Source organism: Mastacembelus armatus, chromosome 24 (assembly GCF_900324485.2).
Source record: "Mastacembelus armatus chromosome 24, fMasArm1.2, whole genome shotgun sequence".
Classification (NCBI taxonomy): Eukaryota; Metazoa; Chordata; class Actinopteri; order Synbranchiformes; family Mastacembelidae; genus Mastacembelus; species Mastacembelus armatus.
Window position 1 is genome coordinate 9305810 of NC_046656.1, and position 24745 is coordinate 9330554.

At 41.1% G+C, this 24745-nt stretch overlaps 1 protein-coding gene across 2 annotated transcripts in view; it reads right to left on the reverse strand.

Annotated features, from left to right (window-relative positions):
* The window catches only part of klhl29 (kelch like family member 29), a 207936-nt gene that overhangs the window by 159350 nt on the left and 23841 nt on the right, over positions 1-24745 (reverse strand). The window contains exon 3 of one of the 2 annotated variants that reach the window (XM_026319484.1): positions 14322-14545. The exons of the other annotated variant lie outside the window; for it this stretch is intronic. The gene's annotated coding sequence lies outside the window, so the exon portion shown is untranslated. The remainder of the gene's footprint in view (positions 1-14321; positions 14546-24745) is intronic. 2 annotated transcript variants of the gene reach the window in all.

Consider the following 24745-nt stretch of genomic DNA (forward strand, 5'->3'; position numbering starts at 1 on the left):
TGTCCAGAGAGCCACCAGATTACACAATGCCCTGGCAGCTTGACCTTCACTTAACTCTATGACCGCAGGGCACATCATCCACCATGTCTTTTATTGACTTGATTCCATCACGCTCAATCTCATCTTTGCTGCCTGTGTTTGAGAGCGCCCGGCAAATGTTGATACTATAAACGAGAGCAGCTTCTCAATTGACTTGGGTCCCCTTTAAAGTGGTGCTAAATAAGTAATGGGGCGTCTCATCTGCTTTGGCTAGCCAGTAGCTGGATGGGTTACAGTAAAGGCAGATTAATGGATAGGCAAATGGAGATAAATGTACAGGCTAAATGGAAATGCTCTGCTGGCCTCTGACGGGACCCCATGACACACAGCATCAATGCAAAAATGGACAACTGTCAAAGTACTGTATACGTCCAATCTATTCAGGGTGAGAGATACTGGTACATCCTTTTACTACTGACCATAGACTCATTTTAACATTTGACAGATGTCTATAGCATCTATAGTTGCAGCAGAATCTAAGCCTGAGAACAATTTATAGAAGTGACAATGAAATGAGTAATGCGATTGCTGAAGAAACCATTTCTCAGATGAAATGACCTGTTACTGTAGGTGATTAAAATGGACTGAGTCTGAAACTGAGTGCCAGCCCCAAAAGCCGACCGCAGTTTCATTGTCAGTGCATACTAATGAGACAAGCTGGATATGTCATCGTCCCTGACATAACAACAAGCAGTAACACTACTTGGATTAAATATGTGGAAGATTTGCATTACTTGTGTAGTCCCATTTGGGAGAGTCATACCATTCAGTTCTGTGGTTCATAAAGATTTCCTCTAAGTCTGATTACTCAGCCTGCTACTAGTGTGTCCGCTCTTTGTCTCTCCTTCATCACAAACCTAAACACCTTGCATGATTCCTTTCCTTGATGTGCACATTATTCAGGATTTAAAAAGCCTACACACTCCGGGTGGTTAATGTGACTGTATGTAATGTAATTGCTGCATCTGAGTACGTCTATAGTTCACAAGCTGTCCTTCTGCAGAAAGACCAAGGCTGTTCTTATCAATTCTTTGCTACTCTAGGCTTACTTCTTCTCTGACAGTGGTGTTGACAGGCCAAACCACACAGCACAAACCCTGCTACAATCAATTCACTCAATTTAATCTTAATTAGCTGACCACAAAGAGCTGCACATTACTACTGCAGATGAGGCGACTCGCACTCCCTTGATCCATCTAAAAGACATTTTTATGTTGCTTAAATTTAACATCACACAGTTTAATGACATGAGGGTCTAATGAACTGTGTTAAGTCCTAGCCTGTGACAAACCCGTGACACATGGCCATGACTAACCACTTTGCTGCTATTTCATCGGCATCAAATGAGAGATGCCTTATGCTTTGACTGACATCAGTGAAACTGCCATAGACAGCACAGGGTCTGGCAGTGCTCCCTTGTAAGCAGGCTTTTAACCAGCCACTTCTCATTTCCAATGCAAGATATGAACTGTTTGAACCATGACTTTTTCATACTCCAAGGCTGAAATATGAGCTATGGTAAAATTCTGGTGTAATCCACAATGCCCCTGGGCCTTGTGTAAAGAAATGTGCTTAAATCAGATGGATTCACGGTAGAAACAGCTTGAGATTCTGTATAACACTCCCCTACGAGTAGCAGTTCCTACAACGTGGCTTTGTAACCACGGAAGATAATGGATGTCTCCACGGGCACATGTTCATAAATAAAACAAGCCGAGCTACTTGCCAAGTATTAACTGCACTTTTCACATAGAATGGGGAATCGATGCTAATGGAACACATGCAAAGCAAATAGGGACAGTTCTGTGGCCCTTTGACCTCCGGTGGCAACAAACACAGCTTTGCATGTAGAGAGCAAATTTGGAGAGAAACCTGCATCCAGAGAGGAATAAATATGTGGATAATATTCCCTGCACTCAGCAGTGTTGGCAAAAAAGCTGTGAAATGTAGAATTTGATATGCTGTAAGGGTCAGCGGGGTCTCTGCGGTGGAAAAGCAGATGAGCCCGAAATGGAGGTGATGGAGGATGTTTGTGTACAGCAGGCAAAAAAAAAAAAAAACATCAGGCACTACTATGAATCCACATGGAAGGACTGAGACCTGAGTTATGACAGCAGCAGCAGCATGGAAAAACATATTAACGCAGAAAGCATAAACCTGCTGCTCATGTGGTTGTATACTGCAGAGCTAAATGTTAAGGCTTCTGGAAGACAGATGTGTGATTTGTGTGTGGGAGGTCTAAAGAAAGAAAGTTAAGGAAACAAAGAGGGATGAGACAGAAGAGGGGAAAAAGTGGCGGGGGATCGGGTGGGGGCTTCAAACCAGAGCAATAATTTACAGGTATTGTAAAAACAGAGCTGGCAGGGACATCAGTAAAACAAAAATGCCAAACTGCTCTATGGAGGGAGTGTGGTTTTATACATTTCTACAGACACTTTTCATCAGAAGAGAGTGGAACACTTTTTCAAGTAGTCCCTCCAGAACATTCAAGTAGGGCATACTGCTTTCTTTGGAGACATTTATTTAATTGCCCTGTAAAGCTGAATTCAAAAGATGTCAAGGAAGTGATGGAAATATCTGGATTGCAAAGTAATGCAGTCTTCAAAATGTGCACAGTTTAACATTTCCCCCTATAAGGATGATCCATTAGCATTTTGTGGCTTTTCCTTGTTTCCATCCCCTCATTGATCCAGCTGACACTGGTTCACACTTTTTCACCCCATTCCTTCTAAAACCTGAGCGCAGAGCGATGGGTTGAGAGGCTGCTATTTCACGTGCTCCCTCGGGCCCCTTCACTTTGAGAAAGGTTGCATACCTCTGGGCATTTTTAAGAACATTTCCCACTCTTTTCTGACATATCCACCTTCCAACCCCTGTCCCCTCTCAGCACGCCCTTTCCCTGCAGCACAGTGCAGTTTACCGACCGTGACACAGCATGCTGGCTGGATAACCCCAGCGAGACCGAAGCACCATTAGGAAAAGGAGGCTGCTAAAATGCCAAACCATATTACCAACCCCTCCTCTTCTTCTGCTGGGTTCCCTCACTGTCTGTCATAGAGGGCACCTGGTACCGCATCTCTTTATTAATGTGTGGAGGCATGGGGACAGTCTCAGTCAGTCTCTCTCTCTCTCTCTCTCTCACACACAGACAGACACAGACACAGACACACAGCCATTTATCTATGGTGAAAATCATGACTACGTTGCAGGTGCCCTGTGACAGTAAGGGCCAGGGAGGGAGTGAACGAGGTGCGTGTGTTTGTGTGTTTGTGAGAGACCTCAAAGCAACAGTCTAGTTTAGAGCTAATCATGCTGAACTTAATGAAGCTACCTTGAGACACTGTCACTCTGCAAGGTTAATGTAACACCTGCATGCCAGAGAGCGAATGGAATGATGTGTGAGTTTTCTTGCAGACTCCTGTGGCTGGTGCACGTGACTGTGTGTGTGTACATTATTTACTGGAAACACCGTGAGCCTTCAGACACCGCAGCTCAAAGGCAAACCGTAAAATAGAGGCAATGGAGAGCTGCCACTGCTCATATCTGACAGCATCACAGAGGAAGACGGGACCCGGCTCCCCCCAACACGAGTGCATGTTCGGGGGAAAGAGTGGAGGTGTGTGAGTACCGTAATAGACCTCAGAGGTGAGACCAATCAGAGAGGTAGAAAAACTGAAAAGAATTAGGTTAACTTGTCAAATTACACAAAATCCTGTGGAGCAGATGAACTCAAGTTTCTTTGAAACCAGAGGCATTTTAGAGACATATTTCTGTAGTTCTTTCTCCGATCTCTAAACAAATATTAAAATCTGATCAAACAAGCTATTATGTTGACAGCTTTCAATTCCATTCAATGACAGAAGCGTCTGCAGGCAACCTTTGAGGAGGAGAAAGCGGGCAGCTAAATTATGCAAATATCTGTCAGTTTAACGAATCAGAGGCAGAGAATTAGCAGGCTGTTAGTCTCTCTTAGACCCGCAAATGCCGCTAATACAGATGAAGGGCTGGAGCCTGATTTCATTATCGCTACTCTGAAAAAGGGAGGAAGAGAGAGAGAGAAAGAGGGAGAGGGAATGAGTGAGAAATGAGAGATCGGGAGATGGAGACAAATGTATGTGAAAACACGGGCCTCTATTCAGTGCCCTATCAACTCCAAATATCAAATTAGCCAAATGAATGGTACAAGATAAAGGACAGCATGGGGAGGAGAGCGAGCACTGCAGAGGGGCAAATGAAAGGGGGGGGGGGGGGGGTGGGGGGGGGGGTCTGCGAAGGCACGTTAAGAATGGGAGGGATCGGAGAGTATTTCAATAATCGATAGAGCATGAAGTGAAGAGAATGAGACACAGGAGAGAGACGGAGAGAGAGAGAGAGAGCGAGAGAGAGAGAGAGAAGTGGGGTATCACAGTTCATTAGTCATAGCTGGTGACAACTAGAGACTGTAGCAAGAAGATTGTCACTGGGTCTTAATCAGATGAGAAACGATGGAATGCCAGTCGTTAATTCCAGCAGCATTATGGCATCTATTGTCTGCCTCTGAAGGGGCTTATCGCAATCTCTCTACCTCCGACTGCTGCTGCTCCTCCTGCTGCTACACCAGCAAACAAGCTGCCAGCCAGCTCACCAGGGAAACTCTAAAGAGCTGGGGAGAAACAAAACTCTCCTTTCTGCAAACTCTCACTCTACTCTTTTTCTCAACTCCTGTGTCCCTCTGCTCTCTCACCACGCACACACACACGTACAGGATCTGAAACACATTTTGCTATAGTAGCCCTTGGTGCTACATGGAAGCAGAAACAAGGAAATCAATTCTCTCTTTTTAAGCAACCCATTAAAAGGCGCCAAGGAGAGTTAAAGCACTTACTCAAGACATACCATTACAGTACATCATATATTCTGCTCCAAGGCAAACCCTAATGATCACCATTACACGCTGCTGCAGAGACGCTACACACAAAGGTTTTAGATATAAATTTGATTCCATGCATACAGCCGACCAACAGAGAATGTTTAACACACAAAGATAATAAAATGTCATATTCTCGCTCCTCTCCTTGCTATTGTGTGTACACAGACACAAATAAATACTGCAACATCCTCCTTAAAATGCACATCTCCGCCATGTTTGCCTCTCCCAGGGTCTGTTCCTGTCAGAACCATGGCCCAAAACTCTCAGTCAGCTTGCTCAGCTGGGGACAAGTTCTCCAACTCAAACAACTTCCCTTGCCTGGCTGGAAATGTGTTTACTGTATTTGCCCCACTACGCTGCACTGCCTGCCTCATTCGCCACAACCAAATAAAAAACTACAGCAGTCATGCAGCTACACTATGTGAGCGTTGTGTAAATCCTGTCTGCCGGTCCGTTTGGGGTGTATGCTGGTGTGCATCCTTCTGTGTCGGTTTATGGGGGAGCAGAGGGAAAGTAACACGTTCTAGGGAAGAGGAGCAACTTTACAGACACAACAAAAGATGACTCATACAAAGTTATGTGCCCATCCACCCTCTAATTGCGTAATCTGTTTATTTATCAGTCAAGTACGTGCTTCTTATTATGGTTCCTCATCATCAAAGCAGGCCACTACTATTATTTTTACTGATTACTATTACATATTTTTCTAGGACACTGAAGGCCAACCCCAAAATAAGACTCTGCAAGCATGCTGCAATACGCCTTTCACACAGGATTAACTTTACATAATGTACATAATGCTTTTCTGTTTGACTGTGTCAGTGGGCGACTGTGTCACATTACGTGACAATGCAATTCTGTGTTCGGCTGTGTACGTCTATAAAACACTGCAGAGTTGTGGCTGCAATCCTGTGGTGTATGCGCACATGCTGCTTGTGTGCATACACCATGGCACGTGTGAATCGCTGTGATATAGTGTGGCAGCCTGTGACAAGTGACCATATGTGTGTGTACAGGGAGAAGTTTGTAAATGATAGAGTGACAGAGTGAGAGAGAGTGAGTGAGAGAGAGAGAGAGAGAGAGAGAGTGAGAGAGAGAGCTTCTGCTTCAGTTATTTGTCAGCAGTGCTGGTGTTTCACTTGGCTGGAAAGACCAGCCAGGAGGGACCAAAGTGTGTCTTCTGTGATGACACACTTTTCTCGCTGCACTCTCACTGACCTCACACACCACCACGCAACGCCGACACAGAGGACACAGACAGCGCAGCACATACACGCACATACAAAAGCATACACACTCAAATGCACAGAAGGACAAAGTGTCATAAAACCCAGATAGTATTATGAAACGTGCACACAAGTCCAGCCACACATATTTAAATGTACAGATACAGAACACACACAGTGTGTGTGCCAAAACTGAACCTAGTGCAGCTACTGTGTCCAAGGAGCTGAAGTAGGTTGGATACATAGTGAGCGCTGATGTTCAACAAACCATAATAAATGGCCACAGCTGTGGACCCCTGTGCTTGCAGCATGTGTTTTGAGTGTGTGTATTTTGCGGGTGTGTATGTGTGTTGGCATGGATTTGTGTGGCCATCCGTAGGTTTTTATGTTCCCTCATCCTTCATCCCAGTATGAAACCAGCCCACTCATGAGGACCCAGCTCCATCTAGATTAAGCCTGTCTTCTCTTATTCTCCAGCTTCTCCCTCTTTTTGTCCTCTTTACTCGTTTTCTCTCTCATTCTTTCTCTCCTCTTTATTGATTGCAGAAGAAAAAGCGAATGTATGCCTCAGCAATTATAAAGTACATGGGCTTGGGAATTCGAGCTAGGACTGTATACTCAGCATTGGAAAAGAAATCTGATATAGGAGGATATTTTCATTTTATTTCACCTTTGGTTGGCACCCATGCGTGTTACAGTACAAAGTCATGGTTGCCAAGATTTTAAATTGCAATGTAAGTGTTTTACAAATTATTTTATCTTCTAGGACTGCACCTGAAATGATTTACAGTCTATGATGACTTTGAACTTTGCCGAGGCCTTGAATAGTGGACAGGTTCCTGATGCCTGCTTCATACAATATGTAATGCGGTCCACATCAAGTCTTAAAACAAATAGCTCCACAATTGGAGAGTAGAATACCTAAAGAGCTTATTTGTTGTTTTGACACTGTACCAGAGGAACCCATTATAAGCTGTTAAAAAATGCATGAAAACTATTAAAAAATGTTTTGCATTAAAATGAACTATGTGCTAAAGCCTGGCCCATTACTTACCGTTGTTACGCATGTCAAGCGTTTTTTTTTCTTTTTTTCCCTCATTGTGCGTTGTAGCTTACAATGATAACAGTGTCAGATTTACCACGAAATTTTCATATATTTTAAGAGGTTGGTCCTTGATTTCAGGCAGATATTTAATGCTGATATAACTTCGCTTGGCTGCTTAGCTTATGTACCTGGACAAGCTCCATTTATCAGGCTAGATTTATGCTTTTTTTTTGTTTTTGTTTTTTGTATTTTCAAATTTGCACTTCACTTTTAATGCTACAAAAAAAGAGTTTAAGGATGAGGACATAGGAGTGTGTTTGGAAATGACCTTTGAATAACTATTTTGGCTGGGTTTGAAGGAGGGTAAACTTTACCAAGGCTTTTAGTGAATGATGTATTCATTTTACATTCTTGTTTTGTTTTTTTTTGTTATATAGCTCTATGGTGGTATACATACACTGCAAAGGTCACACTGATTCAGATGCATAGATGCAGAAACTGTTACATTGTCAGGTATGCAAGAAAGTAAGACATTTATAGAGGTCATCCATTTAGTCAGAGCGGTTATTACAATTCAAAAAGATTTACCCAACGTTTGTAATGTCAATAAATTCCTGAAAGGGTTACAGCAACCATAGTCAAACATTCAACACTTTGGACAGTAGAGGGAATTGATACAAACAGACAAAGTTATCTGTTAGACAAATCCAGTGGCATCAGCAGCTTTGAAATTGGTTTTATCCCCAAAATGACTAATGTGCATTTGGATGAGAGGGCCTGTACAATCAGGAATACATGTTAAATTTATTAATATATGCACCAAACAAACTCTGCCATGAAAAAACAAGGCAGAGATTGAATTGGCAACGTTTTCCCCAAGAGAAAAAGGCAATTACTAAAGCTGTGTATGACAAAATAAATTAAAAAGGGAGTAAAAAGAGTGCATGGTTGACAATATGAATAATTTCCTTCTTGGGTTATGGCATCAACTTATATCTACCTCTTCACCAGACTTTTCTTATTTCTAGAGAGGACTCCATTCTGTCCAGACGCAGCTCTCAGCCACAGCTGAAAAGGTCACCCCCAGTGCCACAGAGGAGTCTAATTACCATGGATTATATTCGCATGCACCTCTGCTCTCCCCCTGTCATTCTTTGCTCAGAAAGATCACACTTGCCAATGGATATGAGGGTCTCCAAGTGAAGTTGTTATGGAGCTCATGAGAGAATTTGTTACTGCTACTTCTTGACAATGCACATTCTTCCAATGGGGATAGAGGGACAACCTGAATACTTATATTTAAGTATAGACAGCACATGTCAAAATCTAAAATAAGTTTCTGTCCAAGTCAGCTATGTGCGAATTGGAGGTGCCAGTCAAAATAATGAACATCCTCATAATAGCTCTGCTAAATTGTAACAGATGCCTTGGCATCACTTATTATGAGCTATGTTGCAATGCCAATCCCTGTCAAGTACCTGAAATTCAACTAACCAGCATAATATGGTACATTTTATTGAGATTGATTTAAAGTCAGTTATTTTAAATTAAATCAGTTTAGAGCCTATCAACAGATAAATCAATGTGACACTCTGATTGATTGATTGATTGATTGATTGAGATTTGTTCGTTGCTTTATTTTCCTTCACTGTGACATTACCAAACACAGATCACAGACAAAACAACCTGCGTCAGCACCATCAGCTACTAAAACCACGATTGTTTACTCAACCAATTATGTCCAAACTGCTGAGACAGGTTGGTGAGGGGTGGAGTCATGGGAGACACAGTGGAGGTGGAGGGGGTTAGCTAGTATAATAAAGTGAATATTCACACAGCACAGAGCATGGCCAAGAGGCAAGGCAATAATGCAATAATGAGGAAATTCAATCAGAGGCGCTGGCAATGTCTGCACTACATGACTGTTACTCATCTGATATTCTCATCTATTTATTACTGTAAATGAACCTCAGATCTTAGCATAGCTTAGACAGCCTGAGTTTAAAAAAAACACAGATGATAAAAAATATATATATCACAACTGAACCCAATAAATATGAATCTTAAAGTACTGCTTACTAGACTGCACAACACACATCTCTGTGGAAACCACTTGGAGCGGTCCAGTGTCTCTTATTGTTCAGAGAGCTGAATATGGGCTTTGACTGAGCAAAACTCTGGCACTGACACCAGAGCAGCGGAGTGGAAATTAGAAGGGTTTCCTTTAAAATCCCTGAATCACTGCAACCAAATGAAAATACACACACTGTTCTACATTATTACTTGTCGCACAGAAGCAATAAATGGGAGACATTTTACAATAAGCAGAGTAATGCCTACTAATACGCTCGCATACCATGGGGCCTTTAGTCTCTCTGTAAAAAAGCCTCCACATTTCCAAATGACTGCAGTGTGAGCAGTTAGAGGAGCGTATTGGGTTTAATCAAGCACAGAGCAGAGGTGAGGGTGAAACTGACAATTCTGTATTTGAATAAAAGAGCAAAGGGCCGTGCAAGTTTAAGATCTCACAACCTGGTGTTATTTTTGATTTAATGACATTCATTCTCAGATGGGAAACCCTAACATTCAAAGGGGATTTTTTTTTTTTTTTTTCTTATAATCAAAGAACATCATTCTGAGGGCATGCAGACCTGATCAGGAAAATGTATATTGGGCATTAGGCTACACTTGCAGGTTGGATACCCCCAGGCTATTCAACTTTTCTTTTTTTTTTAACTCTGGTTTCTCATGGTCATTTCTCTAAATGACAGTGAAATATTATCATGGGCCCAGGGACTGACGTTACCTCTGAATACTGAACCCTATCAGCTTTTTGCAGTTATAGCCTGGCTCTCCAGTGTATTCCTGGGAAACACTCATTTTCCCTCGCCGAGTTGCACCCCTGTAACAAAATGACATTTAAATGCTGCACATCTTAACATTGCTTTGCACACTCATTATTTTTCTTCGCAATTTACACACATAAGCAAAAAAGGTGAAAATACTAGGAAATGCTATCATTTTTCTTCCTTGTCTGTTGAGCCTCAAAGGGACTCTTGTGTTAATTAAAACAGTTACAGTGGCTTTTCTGTGACTGGACACCAACTATTGTGTCTGCTTCATGGCCAGGGAGATAGGAAATGAAGAAAGGAACTATTTTTTGTGTACTACACACAAAAAAAAAGGTAGTGTGATGAAAGGTGTCCATTATTTTTGTTACCGTTTATGAATATCTCAGGAGATGAAAGAATAAGGCTTGAGGGCGCAGCAGATGGAAAAACTCCATCTTAAGAGGTAGAAACATTCACTCTCACACACAGTATGAATTACACACAGCAAGCACAAGTGCAGATACACACAGGATTTTCAATTTGCAATCAGACCCAGCGTGGTGAACTCTCCATGTTCGCCTCCACTGTCCCTTGTATTTGGCATCAAAGTTCCGCCCCACCATAAAAGCCAAATTCTCTATGACATAGTGGAGATTGCTCTGTCGAAAATGCAATCAGCCAAAGCCGCCTCAAGTGCTGATGAATTACTGTGGCTTAGGAAAAGACAATGACTTGTCAGTTTTGCAACGATTGGCTTCATCGAGGGACAAGCACACTGGGGACCTGAAGGAGGCAGGCTCGGATCCTCCAAATCTGAATGGATTCTTGAAATCTGCATTCGCTGTACAGGATAACTCTTTCTGCTGTGGTGGTAGTATCAATAATATTTTACACTGAAAAATGTGATTTGCCCATGGAAACATTTATTACAATTTATATACGGTAACTGTAACCACTGTACACATCCTGGTCTTCACACCTGTTGGACGTACAAGCTGCCACTGACAAAGAAGTACTCAAATAATGATCGGACTTTATCTAAACAAAGAATTCTTGGTGGAAAATGGATTGTTTTCCTTGAAGCTGCACACTGTTAAAAGAGTAAAGTGTGCTGCTCCTCCTGAAGTCAAAATAACTTTTAGAAACACATGTAATTATTAGTATGCACTTCTAGTAAGTACCATGATCCCAATAGTAATTTGTATTTAAGCATTATTTGGTTTTAATTTTACAGACTACAGTCAATGATAGCCTTTTCTATTGGTTTACCTTTGCAGATGAATTCATGCTGAGGAAAATGGCCTAAGTGATTATAAAAGCTACAGCTAGTTCAGATATTCCTGATGACAAAAGAGAATTGAGAAAACTTAACCGATTAGGCTGGAACTGCTTTCAAAGTGCAGTATTAGGTGTGCAGGTAAACTGAGCACGCACGCACGCACGCACGCACGCACGCACGCACGCACGCACACACACACACACACACGCACACACACACACACACACACACACACAACTTGTTTCCACTGACTGACCCCATTTACCTACTCATTTTTCCTCTCTCCGGCACCTTAAAGCGCGTAGTCAGACATGACACTATTTCGACAGCTACATTAACCATGAACACACTGTTTACTCTGTGAATGTACTGTCAATTAATCATTCTGCTTTTTATATGAAAGACATTAGAATAACAGGAAACTACCATCCATGGTGAAGCCAAGCATCATGAAAATCATTACAACTGATTATTTTATTAACTTTATCAATTTCCTGCAACAGTCTATAGAAAACTTTGATTTGTAGATATTTTTAGTCACAGAACAATGGCCGATACACTCCTGGTCAATATTACTAAAATGCTAAGTAATTACAAATCCTGTCCATTTAATGCAATTTTATTTGATTTCATCCAAAGTCTACGAGGAATAAACCCAGTAATTTAAATAATAAAATATTCAACAAATTATAATGTAGTCTACCTAACTTGTTTGTATTTGTATTATTTGTTGAAATGAATAGCATTAATCCTTTTAAAAGGTAAAAAATAATTATTGTAATAGCACAAATTTCAGTCATTTAGGATTTAATGATAGTTGTGTTGTGCACTGTAGAAGAAAAGTGCAGACACTTGACTAACGTGAAATTGAACCTTTTATGACCACAGTGCTGCAGAAAAATAAAAAAAATTGCAAAAACATCCAAGTTACCCAATTATTCATAAAAACAAAAAAGGACTGGGACAAATTCAAAAAGGGGGTCCAAGAAACCAAAACCAACTTTAAACATTTCAGTCTCATACATTTATTGCCATAGTCATAACACATGTCAAGATTCAAAGATGCCAATCTTGGCTCTGCTAAAGGTAATCACTCCTTACTGTTCAACATTTGCACTTAGACAGATGACCTGCCCAGTTGAACACTCTGATTCATAAATAGAAAGTGTTAGCAGTGTAGAAGTCCTTTTAAAAATGGATCTTTTGCTATATTATCCCATTAAAAATGGAGGAGAGAGGAGGTCAGCTGGAGTTGTTTTTCTTTAAAAGCACCATTCTACATCAGCTCTTATATTAACATGCAGCAATACATCATGTGATGTCCTGTTTTAGGAAAGTACAATCACATATCATAATTCAGCAGTAAAGTGCTGACCTGAACAAACCAGCCTCTGTCACTTTTCATCCATGATAATTCACAGGTTCATTCTCTGTGGCTGAAGAAAACACACACTCACTAGGAGGAGGTGTGTTTCCAGCCCTGTGCCCTGGAAACGGCCATTAAATAGTCATGGGTCCCTGTGCTGAGCTGTGCTGGCTGGGCCGGGTGGGGCTGCTTCAGCCTTAGTGCTCGTGTTATGCACATCACTGCAGGGGTCAGGTAGAGTGCAAGGCCAGTTCATTGTCACTACATGCGAGCCCCAGCACACACCACGCTAAAAACCTGGACAGGCGCAAACACACGTGCCCGGTAACCTCACTCTAACCCTGCTGGTTTGTCTGTGTGGAATAAGGTAACATCACGGTCACTGAGCAGTTTGGCACGTCACAGGATTGCGTCTTCCTTATTTTTTTTTATGGAAAAGCTGGCTGTCTAGACTTTTTATGAATGTATGTGTCAGTACAGGTTTCTGTTTCAGTGAGTGCATGTAAGCTGATTACGTGAAGGTCACCAAGCAAAGCACATGAAAGAGAAAGCAGCCTTTGAGTTCTTCTTGGGCGATAAGAGCGTGGGGTGTGTGTTTGGTCAGGCACAATGGAGCAGCTCTTTACAGTGCTCAACTGTGGAAGACATCTTTGTGAAATACCTTGGATTAATACGACTAATTCAGCAGAGTTTACAATGGGAAAGACCAAATCATTACAATGGTGCATTTTTCAGTTCAGCTCTTCTGGAAAAAAAAAAAGCATATTTGGTAAAATACTAAAAATGCCATTATTGATATTTAAGGTCTTGAAGATGAGATTTACAAATTGTTTGGTTAACTGGTTATTCTTGGCGATTTTCTTTATTAAATATGCTGAAAAAATGATTATACTGGTTACTTCAAGCACTCCACATGCCTATAGAACAAATGCCAAATGGCTACTTATCATCACTTTATCATTACTATGTTTCTCTGTACTAAAAACATCTTCCTAGCAATGCCCTCTGGCCCCAGGGCAGACATCTTGCACACTCAACATATAAAAGGCGAGAACTGTATCAGTGGAGTGATGAATGACTTCCAACACACTGTGGACTCAGCAAATGTTAAATATTCTCATTAGCTGGTTGAGAGATCAGACACACTCCGGCGGCCCCGCTACCACCCTTAACCATCGGAGCTCTAGGCGATCCAAAACAACTCTCCCTCCCCACCACCCTTACGACTTCTCCTGCCTTCATCATCCTTCTCTTTTTCTGTCTCAATCCATCAACAGTGGGGCTTCGGGCACTCGAGCGACAGGGTATACTGGAATCAGAGCTGTTAAACACGTCTCTGTCAGAGCAGAAGCAGCGGGGCACTGGAGATGGACAAACACCTGATCCTTTGCAACTGGCGCCCCCCTTTAATCTGGGCTGTTAGCACAATATACAAGATTAACAAAACCAGCTGTCTCTACAAAGTGCAGTGATTTGACCTCTGTGTCAACTACTACTGCAAGTGTATCGTAACGGTAACAACTCAAAACAACAACTGTCTTTTCCTGAACAAATTAAAAGCATATGGTAGTGTTAAGATGAACTGTACCTTTTGTATACATTTATTTTGTTTCTTTCCCGTCCTACCTTGGAAAGAAACAGTGAAGACCTATTTGGCGTCATGTTCTGCAGTATCAAGCTGCCGACAATGGGGCTGTTCAGGAGAAGGGTCTGGGACAGGAAGAGAAGAGGAGCAGAAGAGACGAGCAGAGCACAGAGCTCAGGGCAGAGGTGGCTCCCGGTCATCCATCTCTGGTTTCAGGATTCAGAGAGTGCTGACAGGTCTGGGTCCCACGGCACAGGCCTCTGGGCTGTAACCACGGATACCCAGACAAACCAAGAGCTGTCACTCAAGCTGTACCAGCTAGTCAGAGTCACAGGAGATAGAAAAACAGGATAGCAAGACACCAGGGGCTTGTGTGCATGCTTATACCTGTGTGTGTGTCTGTGTGTGTGTGTGTGTGTGTGTGTGTGTGTGTGTGTGTGTGTGTGTGAGAGTGCACAGCAGAAAACAAGACGGGAAGTGCAGAAGCTGCGAGTGCAGACAGTCACTGGTCTAGTGAGATATCATCAGTCAATTCTGGGACACACAAATACAGAAGACACACAAAAAAAACAAACCAAAGAAGATTTTGGGAAACTCCAGGTTTATATTTACACATATAAACTGATAATAGCAAACTGCCACCTCATGATTTTTGCAGCTGTCTAAATCTCTTTGACACTTTTATTAGTACTCTTCCCTTGGTAAACAATACCATACTCCTTTTAAAATAGAGTACAGTGGGCACAAGAAAAACTATGATAATGGCTTAACATCCCCGCAAAGGAAAAAATATGGAAAATGTTTTCTTTGCATTGTTCATTTCCATTGGGGCAATAATAACAAAAACCTATTTAAAAAACACATTTTTTAATAGACCCCCACAGTTGTTTTAATATAGGGCCCCTGAGTTACTCACGTCTTTAACAAGAATGTGCTCCATAGACGACTGAGCAGAAGATTTAAGGGTTAAAAATGTGACTGATCAGTTTCAGTATCAGGGCAAGCAATGATTTACAAATGAATAAGTGCACAAATGGGCCTTTGTAAGACCGTATTGACAAAATTAAATGGATAGAAAAATCTTTCTCCTTTCTGGTTACTGTTGACTCTAAAAGAGAAAAAATGCATTTACTCTTTCAAAAAGTAATTACCGAGTTGTACGCTAACACATAAAACTTTTCCAAACATTTTAAAGTATACTCATTATCGGTATTATCTAGCAAATGAAGAAGTAAAGTACAAAACCGCAAAAAAAGATTAAACAAATAATCAGAGGTCTCCACGAAAACAGTCCAGAAAAAGCATAATGTACCCCCATGATGCCTTCACAGTGATGAAATATCTACAGCAGAAGAATAACAAATAAATTATTCAAATCTCTACCTTGGTAAAGTCTGGGGGGGGGGGGGGGTCTCTTTGTTCTACACCCGGCCATTGATTTCTCCCAGTGGCAAAGAGTGGGATGCCTGAAGGTTAGACACACATACTATGTAGATAAATGACTCCTGAGCTCTGGAGTTTGATCCAAATGAAGCAATGATGTAGCTCACTGGGCCGGGCCCACATTGAAGTAAAGAGTGTGCTAGTAAAATGTGCTCTCAGTGAGTCGGTGTGTGTGTGTGTGTGTGTGTGTGTGTGTGTGTGTGTGTGTGTGAGAGAGAGAGCGATAGAGAGAATATAGTACATATGATTGCTATACTCTCACCACATGGTAGTGCTGAGATAGAGAGCAAATAAGAGGCAGACAAACAGCCTTGGTATGATTATGGTGTAATATCATGCATCTTTATTTCACTGCATCATGCTTAGTCTGCAATTATACTTGAAAATAAATAAATAAATGAACTTAAATCACAACAACAAATTGGGTGCATGAAACAGCTAGTCCTAATATACTAATGGTTTCCCTGTAAATCTGACAAATCCACTCTGCAGTACATTCTATTAAACTAGGCATTCACACAGCCAAACTACTAATGTTTCTATATATTACTGTAGTTTTCTCAGGATGTGCCTCTGTACCCACGTGTAATTATGCCCTCATGTTTCCGTCCTCTGTGCTCCGATCTAAAGCTTAATGATATTTCTAAATACATATGTGATTGCCTGTGTGTTCATGCATACTGCATGCAGTAGTAATGTTTAGAATTTTTTATTTTTTTTTTTTTTACCCGTCCCAAGCCGATGCCCAACGGTGCTGCTGGCTGTGCAGCGGAGCAAAATTGGCCTGAGAGGTTTGGGAACATTTCCCTCTTACAGGGGCAAATCAATAACGTCTCAGTTGAGGGACCCGCTCTCCATATGAAGGTGAGCTGACTCAGCAGTGCCAGCAGCCAAGAGGGGAAGAGAGAGGGAAATGGGGATGGAAATGATTGCTTTACAAGCGGTAAAATGCATGGCGGTGTAGAGAACCCTCCGTGGAGACTGCACTACACGCCTTCTCAATCCTCTAGTGGAGCATCGGGATGGAGGGGGAGAGGAGAGCGCATGCATACTCACTTGGCTTGTAAATACAACAGTCTGATCTCTTGAGCTGCCAGTCCAATTGAGGCCTATTGGTTTCTCTTTTCTTACTCATACTTGTGCTCTGTCAGTCTGCTCCAGTACAGTAGCCTGACAAGGGCTGATTTAGATTTGCCAAGTCAATCACAGCAGGTAGGAAAGTTCCTATCTTTACCTTCACTCTTGTCTATGTATTCTCAGTAGCTATTACTGAACTGATTAAATGTGGGAGTTTTCAGTTGTCTGCTAAGTGCAGACAACTGAAAAGCAATTTCCAAAAACTTACTTAAGTTCGAAATGATTTTCTATCCTCCAGAGAGCCATTGGTTTACATTTACTTCAGTTCACTTCAAAAATCTTCCTGCCGAGCACTGAACCCAGCTTCAGGTAGGTGTTTCAGCTTTCTTTGGCTAAATTGCCAATGTGTTTTTTGTGTGATAATGCAGTTGAGAGCAGGGAGCATTTTAAAAATTCTTAGTTGGTGTTGACATTTAATATCTAGCTACTAAAAAACACTGCACTCATAACCTGTCGTCAGAAAATCAAAACCAGAGGAGAAATGAGCGTTTGACACTGAAATCTGTAATGTTGCTCATTTTTTCCATTGAAAAGGTTGGTGTTGAATAGACAGCCCTGAAAATTTAGAGCTTTAAAAGATCCTGAAAAACAGTCCAGACAGATGCCGCTACACAGTTCACTGCTGCTGCTGGGTGGTGGCTGTGTGTAGCATCATTCTCAGAAGACAGAATCAGCACATTTAACATGCAGCTAACTGGGTTGATAAGGAGAAGGGTATTTGGAAATTTGGCTCCTGTGTAGCCAAGGAAGAGGAGTGTCAGCTCAAGGCTTATGTGAATGGCTAAAGCAAACCTGAGATGAGTTTGTTCTCAGATTTTAGACTGATAGGTTTTCCTTCTTTGCTCTATTATCCTATTAATGGATTGGAGACCTAAGGCAGAGCAGAGTTGGCAGAGAGAGTTGACACAATGAAATAAATGGAAACCACAATTCTCAAGAAGGAGGCGAATCAATCCCAAAGCTTGTAAAATGCTGTTATTTTAAGTAGTATATGTAATTATTTAAAGGTTAATGGTCTGAAACAACACTGCCTTGATCATTTAAGCATATGTGCTCAAAGACGTGAGAACTATGCTGCAGTAGCACACGTCTGGGGCAGAAGTTGAGCAGCAGTTCTCTATTCCCACAGCTGTAGGTGGTGGTGGTGTGGAGCTCTTCACACTAAGTAAGCAAAAAATTCAAGCTTCCACATCAGCACTGTGAGAATGGCAGCAGTTGCCATTTTGTCATCTAATACAGCGTAAAGCACAGAAAATATTAAGGATTGTTCTTCGTGACAAGCTGACTGTGGTAATGTGTCCCTGTCCATTATCTGAGTGAAATGTTACAGATGACAGATGCAGTTCAACACATCGACCAGTAACAGTTTCAGTTTTTCCACAGGCATCATGCTTGGAGTTATGCACAAACCCGGACTCTTCCTCAAACTTTCACGAGTCCGTTAAATGCTGCTTGCCATAGGAGTGGGCTATTACTGTATATCAACCTTATTTAATCAAAGTGGCTTCTGTATTGCCACATTAACATACAGTCCTGATTGATGGAGTGTAGCTGGAATGATCAGTCCTCTGGATGGTTGCCCCATCACTCCAGAGTACTTCTGCTGGAGTAATGGTTGGATTCCTGGTCACCTGCTCGACCAAGGCTCTCTTCCTGCCCGGTTACTTAGTTTGATCTGGGAATACTACACTAGGAATAGTCCAAGTGGATCCATGATTCCCTCCATTTCACAGTTATTGAGCCCACTGTGCTCTTGGCAACACTCAGGTAAATGCCTTTCTAAACCAAGTGAAGTCAATTTAGGGTTAAAGTTCTACACACACCTTCAAAAATAATTAAAGCAAACAGGATGCGGCCGACCACAATGTGAAGGGTCACAGCAAAGTCAGAATAATTCTGTAAATCAGTTTTTGATTTTAAATAAGTTTCCATTTGTAAAAACACACTTTCACTTTATTATTATGGGTTATTTAGAATAGACTGAATTTGAATGCACATAAAATTAAACATAAAAGACAATAAAATGTGAAAAAAAAAAGTGAATAGGGCCGATGCCATTATACAGTAGGTGATATATTTAAGATCTATTAAAAAAAATACAACCCACAAAGCAATAGAGTTAAATAAAACATGCCTGTATGGCTGACTTTTCACTCCTTTCAGAGGTGATAAAGTCATGAGCCCTGCTGTAGCAGGTTGTTGACAGTGTGAGAATTCCTGGTGCACATAGTCTTTATAGCAGCTGTCTGCTCTAGTGAGGGCTAGATGAGCCAACCAAGGTGAATATATTACTATTTCTGAGTGAATGTCACAAATGCTATTTCCAACTTCTGAATGTCACAGACTGTTAGGGTGGATATGAACACTGCAGAGCTCTGTGATGTCTATACTTCTGCTGTTAACATCTTGCATCCATGCTTTTTGAATGTCAAGCAAAATCACACTTGCTATGGGCCAGATAATAAGGCAGGAACACTGAAGGCGGCCGGTTGGTGTGTCTCTGCTCATTACTGCTTGAAGGTTCGGGGGCCCTCTGCTTGTCTATATATATATGAGAGGCTCTGATATTGATTTTTTTTTTTTCTTTCTGAACTGAGGACAAATAATTTTAGTGTAGGAAGCTAATGCTGTATTAGTGTAAACATTCAAGCAGGAACAGCTTCTATCTGGTCTTGGTGTCTGAGAGGCATTCATTTTTAATGAGTGACCCTTCAGGTGACAAAGCCTTGCAGGCTCCGAAATGTACACAAGAATAAAAAAAAAAAAAAAAAAGAGACTAGACGAAAAAAAAAAAACAAGAAACTGAAGCACATCTCTCTAATATACTCCCCTGCATCAGTGAAGCTCATTGTTTGCAGCACAGTCATCAGGGCCACGCTGCTGCCACGAGCCGCTGCTGATTATTTTCCGTATCTTCAGATACGAATGTCTGACACCAAGGTCATTCTTTTTCAGCTATCCATATCTCTCATGCAGCTGTCACTTATTACCCCTATACATCACGTCTCACATATTCTCTGTTCTTTGTGCCTCCTGATGTAATAAGGTGGAACACTAATTTAGGTTACCAGAGGATGAGAGCGCTATCCCAGAGTGCCAGTGATACGGTTCTGATTAGGAAATATCTTGACAGAGAGAGCAAGTTCCAGGTTAAACTGATCATTGTTTGGATTCAAGACTGATTTAATTATTTCTTCAATGAGGTTCTTTTTAATTAAAGGATCTTATCAAATCTGAAAAACCGGAATAATTAGCTAAACTATTCGGGATAAGAGCTAAAGCTACACCGTTAATACCTTCCCAAAGCAAGAAGAAAAAAAAAAAAAAAAAAAAAAAAAAGCAAATACACAGCAGCAACAAAAAAAAAAGCAGTGTTGTGAATCTATTTGTTTATTCTGACTCTGAATTATATGCATTCCTCATGACAACTCTTCAAGAAGAAGTAGTAAATAAAAAGCAAACTACAATGTCCACTTGTGTTCAACGCAAGACCCAGCCATCAATATAAACAATAATTATTCTTTCATAACATTTGGAAATTGTACACAGCAAAGACAACTCATTTCAGACAATTGCCAATACGTTTCACTGTACTTACTCAAACCACCTATCAATCTTGTGCTTGCTCAGTCAAATTGTTCTCCTCTTGAAGCTTTGTGCATCTGTCAAATAAATAAAAACAGGGCACTACTTTCCAAGAAGAAAAGGGCCACTATTCTAACCAGGATGTTCAACAAAAGAGAAACAATCTTCAGTAATTGCTGGCCATCAAATAGCATCGTGATTTGAAATGTGGGAGAGAGAGAGAGAGAGAGAGGGTATCGTAGCATATTACAAACCAGTCAAGGATGTTGAAACCAGTTATCTTCCAAAGAAATCGCTGAATCAAAACGGAAAAGCAGGGCTGCCTTCTGCTGGTAGAAACGATGCTGGTGGTGATCATTAAGACTAAATCAGACACACACTAAACAAGGAGTTAAAAGACCAGACTGCCTGTGACCTTTTGAAGGTAAAAAGGTGGGGAAGCATGCACAGGGAAGAGTTGTGCAGGGGCTTATTGATTTCAGGCAGCTGATTTGCACCACAGACAACATTACAGACAGAACAGATCAACAACACTTTCACATGTCAAGCTGAGGTCTGTATAGGCAGGCAGGAGAGAGAGCAGGATGTAAACATGGACACACAAGCTGATACTCGTCCATCCATTTAAGCAGCTCGACAAGCTTCAAAGTGACAAAACCAATGATGTACAAATGTGAATGTGTGCTGCTTTCACATACTGAAGAAACATGTTTATGTGTTACACACACACACAGCCAATAATGACACTTATACATGAACGCAATGTGATTTGTTATTAATGGCCGACGTGGACCATATTTCTGGTCTATACTAGAAGTAGGCATTTTATATTGATTGCTGTGTTTTTTGTAGCCTAATACATAATTCATCAACCCTTTGTATGTGGATGCACATGTGTGTGAGGGCAAGTGTTGGAAGGGTAAACCATCAGTCAAAGTCAACACCTCCGTTCGCGCAATTACCCGAAGTGTTATGGTAAAGTCTCCTCTAAAAATGCAGCACACTGCTAAGATTCTGGGGACAAAGCAGCGATCACAGCTCTCTTATCTCCTTGCTCTTCATGTAAGGTTAAAAAAGGTTTGAGACGAGTTCATGAAAGAATTAAAAGCCCGATGCGATTAAAAGACAAGACGAGAAGAGAAAAAGTTCACTGCCTTGCCCAGAGCACGTTAAGTCTCCTCAATCTTTCAGGGGAAATTGGGTTTTGGGACAGGAGAGTGTTTTCCCCACAGGCTCATCATGGCCTTCTCCTCCGATCAGAGATCATCACACCTGCGTGCTCGGTCCAAACCTCAGCCAATAGCAGAACAGATACACGTCATCAGAGCCTTTCTGGATCAGTGGTCAGGGGCAGTCCCTGTAAAGTGTTGCTCATATCACAAGGGCACCGTACTGCTCCGGTGAACAATCCTGGATATACAATGTTCGGCTGCTGACCGGTGCCTCAAATACTCTCCAGCAATGATTCATAGACATTGGTTAATCTTATCAGGGACTGCCTGGACACAGCAGTAATAAACTTGAAATTGTCTAGTGAATCTCATATCAAATCACAACCATGGGGAAACTAAAGTAACACAGATGCTCAGAGCAAGAATGGACAAGTCTATGGACTGTTCCTGTCAGGACAAGCTATAATGTGATTGTGGTAATTAATTATGTGATAAACATTTTAGTAGAATCAGTAATTAGTTATTATAAACAGTGAGAGCTGCTGATTCTCTGGTTTCTTCATTATGTATTCTTTATGTGCATTTATCCCAAACCTCTAACAAATGTGAAAATGATATATATACGTGCGACTTTAAACAGCAATAAACGGCATTGCTTTTGATTTCAACCTTCAGGTTAATCAGACTTAGAAATGTAATATCCTCATTCTCCACCCCTTTCTTATTGAAAACCGCCAGTGAGACCTGAAACTTAACTGAATCTAAAGGTTGTCTGACTGATCGCAGGCAGAAAATGAGATTATATAGAGGATTTGAGTAATGAAGGAAGCCGCTTGTCCTTCGACGATGTGAGTCTCTCACCATCAACCTATCTCAAAGGAGGCAGTAAAGCCGCCTGCCACAGACATGAAAAATTACTGGCTACTTCAATTAGCCCAATCTTAAAATATAATTTAAGACACATCAATCTAACATGACCTGAAGACTTTGGAAAAAGAACTGTCCTGTTGTTCATTTATTAAATATCACATTCATTCAGGTTCTCTGTCTGTGTCGTAAGTGGAATGTAAAAATGAGGGTCATTGCGTGGATGAGCTTTTGTTATAATATTTAACACGCATAGTGAATCTAACCTGAGAAACGCAATGCAAAAAGAAACACGTTTATTCAAAACTTTACTGATTCAACTCATTGATTTCATCCATGAACAACAGAGCAATGTCAGATTTTAAACGACAAGATATTCTCGGTACTAGATTATAATTTTTTATTATTCAGTCTTAAGAGTTTCCAGGGAAAGACCTCAATATTTTAGTAAATGTGAAAAGGAAACTGAAAATCTAGTAAAATATTACACAAAATATATCTTAAAGTCTATATTTCAAGCTGGGACTAGTTAATAAGACTGGAAAACAGTCTACAGTCTAGCACCTCTATGAAACTATAAGGCAAAGCAGTTATTCGAGTTGAACACAAACATGAATAACATGAAACATGTTTGCTCTGTTAACCAACTTTGTTCCACATTTGTTATTAGGACACATATCCTGGAAACATAAAATGCCTATAGCAATTCTTTATGGTAATCCATCTAAGATATGTTGACATATTTCAGTCTGGTTCAAAAATGTTAGCACTCACATGTTAGCACTCATTAGACTAAGTGCATAACACAGCTAAGGCTGATGGGAATGTCAGCATTTCTGAAAAAAAGACAAATATTGACCTGGTAGAAATGGAAGAGGAAAAGTCAGGGGATCAACACTCATGCTCCAGGAAACAAGAATATTAATCCAAACGTTCATGGTAATCCATACAGTAATTCTTGAAAGATTTTAATTAAACCAAAAAAAGTTAAGTAAATCATGGTTTGCCACAGTTATGAATGTCTGTATGAAATTTCATGGCCATCATTCCAATAGTTTGGAGATATCACAAAAAGCAAGAAATGTCTACGTCATGACCATACTCACGGAAAGTCAGAGGGTGGCCAAAGACACTAGTCATGAATGTCTACAAAATTTAGGCCAGTCCATTATTTTTGATTAAATACATACAATTCATATATTTAAGACTGAGGCCTGCATACCAGAAACCATCCTGTAAAACTAATGAGCAGCATGATGTCCCGTTTTTGCGTCTATTATCCAGCTACAACTAGATATCAACTCACCTCTGGCTGCGCAATGTTTGGTGGATTATTACTTTTGTGGTTAATAGTTCAGGAGAGTGTCTCACAGGCAGCCCCGCCAGCAGTTAAACCAACTCTGAATTTATTCTCCTGTTACAATAAAGGTCCCTGAGATGAGGAAGGGTGATGCCGATGTCACTATGTGTCAGAACTGATTTAGGGTGAACTATTCCATTTTATCTACCGTTTCCCCACAGCTCTTTATATAAAAATGATCAAGCAATGATTGAAGCAATTTCATTTGCCTCTCATGCTTTGAGTATTTGAGCACAACATGGCCTTGAATTTGACGTGATCCAGAGAACACAGAATTGCCTGAATAAGCACAAAGTCTTTAAAAGATGCTGCTGGAAAGGTGGTTTTGTGAGAAAATATGCCTCTTTTATTCCTACCTCTTTGTTGGTGAAGCGACTCCAATCTACAGACTGATGGGAGTCAACTGGTGATGTCAAATGTGGTAACTGGCAGTTCGTTTAAGATACATGATATACACACACTCATCCAGGCTGAGAAAAAAAAAATGAAGTCATTTGAAAAGAAATGGAAAGATCCTCCTGGAAGAGCTTTGTCATTATCGTCACTGCTAGATACTGCTGTTTATTTTCCCCTGTGAGGTGGTGGCCTTGCATAGTGAAGAAGACACCACTCAACAGGCTAATCTTCAAATCTGTTTACCAGGATGCAAGGTAGCAAAGGAAGGGAATTTGACTCACAAATTCAAGCTCAAAGTGTTGGTGTCAATGCCCTCCTCTCTCAGCGTTTTGGCATTCACATCTAAATGGGATTGGGAGTGTGACGCAAACACTGTGGCAGCAAGTTGCAGATGGTGCTCCAGTCAGTGGCGAAAAAAGTACTGCCACCAGCCACACTGCAGCCAATCAAGATCAGAACACAGCAAAGCTGAGGCAAGCCTGGGTGCTGGCTGGGCACAGAGCAG